Source organism: Myotis lucifugus, unplaced genomic scaffold, assembly GCF_000147115.1.
Source record: "Myotis lucifugus unplaced genomic scaffold, Myoluc2.0 scaffold_402, whole genome shotgun sequence".
NCBI lineage: Eukaryota > Metazoa > Chordata > Mammalia > Chiroptera > Vespertilionidae > Myotis > Myotis lucifugus.
The window spans coordinates 986695-992667 of record NW_005871450.1 but is presented as its reverse complement, the minus strand read 5'-3'; the positions used below and the strand labels follow the sequence as shown (position 1 = coordinate 992667).

At 47.8% G+C, this 5973-nt stretch overlaps 1 long non-coding RNA gene across 2 annotated transcripts; it reads right to left on the bottom strand.

The window, feature by feature from the left end:
• Positions 1-1068: 1068 nt before the first annotated feature.
• On the bottom strand, positions 1069-3917 carry LOC102426965. Of its 2 annotated transcripts, none has more exons than XR_002826134.1 (3): positions 3826-3917; positions 2810-2955; positions 1069-1349 (listed from the first exon to the last, which is right to left on the bottom strand). It is a non-coding gene; the product is annotated as an uncharacterized LOC102426965 (long non-coding RNA). The 2 variants fall into 2 exon arrangements; XR_002826135.1 differs by having other exon boundaries at positions 2826-2955.
• Between the last annotated feature and the right edge of the window lie 2056 nt (positions 3918-5973).

The window sequence follows — 5973 nt, the reverse complement described above, 5'->3', positions numbered from 1 at the left end:
TCCTTTCAGCCAAGACCCAGTTTGCATCACCATTAGTTCCCGTGATTTATAAATAAGAGCAAGTCCCCAGCCATTTATAAATAAATGCAAAAAGGTGGAGAGACTGAACAGAGATGGCATCTGATCTCCCAAAAGGCCGAGCTTCTGGAGTTTTCCATGGAGACAATACATTTCTCTCTACAGTCACCTTCCCTTTGATAAAATGTCATCTCCAAGGAAGAAGAGTATTTTCCATCCTCCAACATGGCTGGTTTCTGCTTGGTGACCTAAGTGCAGAGTACTGACATTCACCTCATATTTTGCTCTGATGCAGGCTTTTTTATGAAACCTGACATGGGAGATTTAAAAGCCCCTTGAGCTTAGGCGGCCTCACCCTCACACTTCACCTGCAGTCTCTCTAGCTTTGGGTGATGCCCTCCTCTCAAACAGATTACAAGTCTTCATCAGGTCAAAATTAGCTCCATAAAAGGTGACGTCATTTATAATTCTGTGGGCATCAGTTTGAACTAAGGACATTTGCTAAGCCATGGTTGCATTACCATCATTCCCTATTCTATTCTATCAACAAAGAGGACAGAGTGCTACTGAATTCATGCAAATAAATCTACTGCTATGAACATAAGAATACTCCAGAAAGCATTAGTAATTTGTTGGGAGAAGTAAAACAGGGAGACAGTGTCACTGTTGCATCTCACAGAAGTGTTATCTTGCCAATTCCCATCATCACAAGTGTCCAGGCAGCCTCCACAGGTCTCCCTGGAATGGGAAAAAGTTTATGTTCCTGTGAGCTTATCTCTTACTCCTGCCAGTCATCAGACAATGACTGCCCCTCCTGTGAAGCACATGGTGTCCCCTCCATTGTGGAGATGGTGCAAATGGGAACAACCAGAGCTGGGGTCCAATGTGGAATGTTACCTTATGCCAACAATAATGACAATGCCAGCTCACATTTTTTAGTATTTATTGATTCAAAGCAAGTCTTCTAAGTAATTTCCACCACCACAAGAAATCTGATAGGTGCATTTTTATTTTTTTTTTAGTTTAAGAACACAGAGGAGGAGAGGAGGATCACTAATACTTGACATCTAACTCTACAGGCGCACTTTCAGTGGAGCTGACGGGGTTGGAGACTTTACACTGGTAGTTCCCAGCATCCTCTCTCCTGACAGGGTCTATGGTGAGGGTTGTGTTGTCCTCAGACAGCTTCATCCTCTCCTTGAGCTGCAGACTCGTAGCATTGAATAACCAGTTAATGAAGATCTCATCTGTGTAGCAGGTCATGACCACAGCATCCTCATTCTCTGTGACTGTGGTGTTGCTGGCTAGGAGTGTGGGCACATTCACTGGCCCTGTGAAGAAATAGAGGGTGAGAATGACTGAGTGTGTGCTTGAGACCTGGGGCTATGCTCCTTCCTCAAAGATCTCAGCACTGATTTTGATGGTACTGAGGGTAATTTGGTTCCACAGTAAAAATTAATTTATTCTAAATTTGACTTCACTCCCCAGACCAAATCTACCCCTCTGAGCTGAAGACCCCTAAGAAGGAAGGAAATGAACCAATGATTGATCTAGGGATCCAAAGACATCTAATAAGGCCAGTGGGATTGGAAGAAAAGATGGAGCTATGGCAGCAGATAGACCTCAAGTGTCTCAGATCAATTTCTCATGGACTTCGTGATTCTGCTTAGGGACTGTATCTCCCTATGCCTCACTTTCCCCTCAGTGAAGGAAAATGAATATTTGACTGCCAGGCTGACAATGTACTAATCATATAATATTTACAGTATCTGACATAAATATTGGGAAGGAAAACTGCTCAAAAAGAGGCATTTGTTATTGGTGAACTTCAAGAGAGAATCCCCTGGGCTGATCTCTGGTGGATGAGCAGCTGCCAGGGGCATCTTTTCTCCTGCTCCTCCCTTGGGATGCTGACCTTTCCCTAGAATCTCCCAAGTTCCCCAGAAGAGTCAGCTAATAATCTGTGGAGCTGGTCCAGTTGTGCTTGCCACACACAGTCTCAGGGGATGGACCAGGCTCCATCTATTCCCAGACATTGCTCTTAGAGTTGAGCCCCAAATAGTGACCAGATCAGGAGCCTTGTGACTCTGCCACCTGGAAAACTGTTGCTCTCCCTCAGCCCTTCCCCGGAGGCAAAACCCAACCTCACATAGGCTCCCCAGGGACTCAGGAGTCAGGACATTGTGACAGGGGCCTGGAGAGGGGCTGTCCAAACTGAGATTCTCTGTGAAGAACCCAGGGAGCCCCTCAGGCCAGCACCTTACAGAGCCCTGCAGGGTCTATCTTAGGGACATGATCAAGGAAAGAGGATCAGGGACCTGGACTGATACAGGTGTCTCTAGGCTGACTCAATCTCATCAAACTGGTCCTTCTCTCTGTGGTGAATGTCTGTGGGGCTGGAATCTGGGAAGGGAAATCTGACTTTAGGAAATTTGTCTCCACTGTGTGTCCTGCACTAAATGCCAAAACCAAACTTGGGACACAGTGCAGAGGGGGATGGAGGAGAGTCCAGGGCTGGCAGTCCTGTGTGTGAAGTAGAATTCACCCCACCCGACACCTAGAGGTCAGAGAGCAATAACTCACGGTATACATTGAGCCATCCAAATCCTATTTCTGTTTTTGAATGGTTAAGGACAGCTACTCCGATGTAGATTCCTAGGTCCCACACAGTGACGTTTCTTATGATCAGAGATCCATCAAATTTTACTGTCTCTCGACCAGTGTATTTGGGCCCTTTTATATATTGCCCTGAACACCATGACACATATACAATTAAATTAGTGTAGTTCACCATGAATCCCCTGTACCAAAAAAAGCCTGTAACATTGGGAGGCATATTTTGGGTACGTAGAATCACATCCTGCCCTTCAAGAGCACTGGTCTTGACAATCTCAAATCGTGCAGTGGTGGGCGGAATCCACAAGGTTAAGAGGAAGACTAGAAGAGAAGAGAAAAATTGGTCAGTATTTCATCGGTGTATTGGGATGGAGAGATGAGGCATTTCTCTTCATCTCTCAGCCTTGGTCTGCCTGTGAGTTCGTGTGTGCATCTCTTTGGTCAAGGTCAGCAACATGGCCACCATGGCTTCAGCACCTCGGATCCTATGCTTTTTGTTTTGAATTCTCTGTCCCACCTGTCTGTGTGGCTGTCCTCCTCACTGCCCTCAGATCCCTGTTGACACTCAGGGGCCTTCTTGGAAGACCTTCCCTGACCACATTCTCTAAAGACCCTCTATCTTCACTCTCTGACCTGTCCCTGCTCTGTGCCCTTCAGGGCACTTGTGGGTACATGATGTCACATGTAGATCTCTTCTCGTCTCTTTTCTCCATGTATAATGTGAGAAGCATGTGGGCAGAGGGTGTTGTGATCTTGTGCCCCCAGTGCCTGCAATAGGCTGCAAACACCTGTGGGTGCATGAATGAGTGTTCCCAGGCTTGACCACGTCCCATGTTGTATTTGCCCATATTTATAGTTGGTGGTGGGGACAATATTTAGTGACCCTGGTTAAAATGTTTCTGATATCACCTGCAATAAATTGTTATGACTGTGGTCAGTTGTCAAAATTCAATACCCAGTGATAAATAACAGAAAATGAACAGCAATTGAGATTTTTCTGGCCCTCTCCACATGATGAGATTTTCCTGCTGCTGAGCCCCCTCTCTCATCCTACTCTGCGTCCCTGTCCTTTCACTCAGGTCCAAGGGGAAGCCCTTCCTCCCCTCCCAGAGCGCCATCCTCCCCAGGAGATCTTGGCCAGTCTCCGACTGCCAACCTCCCTTCCATTCCCAGGGATTGTCTCCTCCTTACCAGCCATTAGGAGTCCCAGCCAGGGGACAAGTCCTCTGCTGGAAGAGGCTGCAGGGAACTCCATGATGACTGCTGCCTGCTCTGTCCCACCCTCTGAGACAAGAGTTTGATGTCAAGTAAGGCTCCCAGGCACCTCTGTCCAGACTGGTGGGATGTGCTGTCCCTCCTAACTGTATGCTGAGCCTCATGCTGGGGCAAGATAACCTCCCTGGTCATGTGGGCCAGGGCGGGGTCAGGGCTCAGAACCCTCCTTTTCCCTACCCTCATTTTTGCCAAGGCTGTTTCCCCTTTTAGTATTTTGGTTCCCTGGAAACTGGTGAAGCCTCTGACAACACACACAGATACAAACACAATCTTACACATGCACAGTCTGGTGCCCAGAAGAGCAGTAGCCTGAGGCGTCCAGTTCTTGGTCATTCTCCACAGCTCCCTGTCAGTACATGTTTGACATTTTCCTTCAGCAAAAGAGTTCTAGGAAAACCTCATAAAATTGTCACAGGGATGTCACCCCGGCTGTGCATTGGATTTCCTGTGAAACTTTGTAAGGACTGGGATGCCCAAGTGACATTTTAGAAAGGCTGCTTCAGCAGCAGCCCATCCACATGGATGCTAGGATGAGACCCTATGATGTGAGGGTGGGGGGCCCTGCCCCTCTCCTGTGCACAGGGAGGGTCTCCACATCCTGTTAAAATGTAAATTCTGACTCTGCAGCTGTGCCGTGAACCAGAGACTATGCACCTGAGAAGCTGTCAGGGGAGGTGGAACTTACTGGCCTGTGAGCCCACTGGCTATAGCAAGGCTGTTGGAGGCACATGGCCCCTGAGAGGCTGACCCTCTCACAATAGCATTGGCCCCTGCTGCATCTTGGTCTTGGGTCTGTCAGCACCATGCAGGGAGGCCCACAGGCCCCAAACTGGGGATTATTTCTGTTTGTGACACAGACACCAAGCTGGGCACCAGTTCTTTCCTGTGTTCCCAAATGTGCTGGGAAGATGGGATTTCCTCCCAGCAGGAAAGCCACAGAGGTGACTGGGGGTGAGAAAGCGTCAATCTAGGTGATGAGTGCAGAGGGGACCCTCCTTCTATCTCAGGTTGTCGCCGGCCTGGCTTTTCTTTGCAGAGACAGAGACCACATCACCAAGTGTCTCAGGAGGATCTACAGTTTCCAGGTGTGAAGGTTAAGGTATGGAGCAAGGACTGTGGTGGGAGCTCAGGTGGCTGTGGGCTCCAGAGTCCTTGGGGAATTTTTTCAAGGAGACCCTCCCTCTCTTTGCTGGTTGACCCTCTCCATGTCCTCCCTGACTCTTCGGGCAGCCACTGTCCTCTGCCTTGGGGACTTTTTTGAAGTCACCTCTGTGTTATTCCAGTTATGAGTTGGGGAGCAGCATAGAGATCCCTGAAAAAGCAGCTGCACCTAGACCCTGTCAAGGTCAGAAATGTCCAAACCTGTGCAGGATTCTTATGAGTATTTTCAGCTGAATCGATGTCATATGACTGCAAGCAAGATCTCAAATCCTGAGAGGAACAGCAGTTTTGTAGCTTATTTTTTACATGATAATCAAAGGAGAAGATGAAAAAAGTTGCATTAAATCCATTGGAAAGTGAGGAAAAGCATAGCAGGGAGATCTCTAGAAATAAATAAAAAGCAAAATGGAGAAAAACGTATTATTTTGACATTGGAGGGTCGAGTACAGTTAACAATTCCAGCAGGTACAGAGGTGGTGCAGGGAACCAGGCAACATGAGAGCTTTGTTGTCTTGTATTCTGGCACCGCAGGCTCTGCCTTCAATGGGTCTAGCAAAGAAAATTTGCTAGAGGTATGTGATGTCAAAGGTATGTTATCCATGATGCATAAGAACAGGGAAAGGGCTCAGTTGAGGTAAAGTCTGACATTTGCTAAGGATGCTGTGGGCCTGTGACCTGACTACCTGCCATCACCTGCCCAGTTAGGCATTTGTGATCCAACCACACTGTGCGTCACTGAGCTTGCCAGGCCTGTCATGTGGCCCCCTGGGCTTATCAGGTTTCTTGCACAGCCCTGTTTTCATTCACACTTTCTGGAAAGAGCAGGTGGGATGGTGCAGGCATGACAGAGGGGCCAGAAAAAATCTGTTAGTCAGGGAATGGAAATAGGTCTCCTTCTGCACC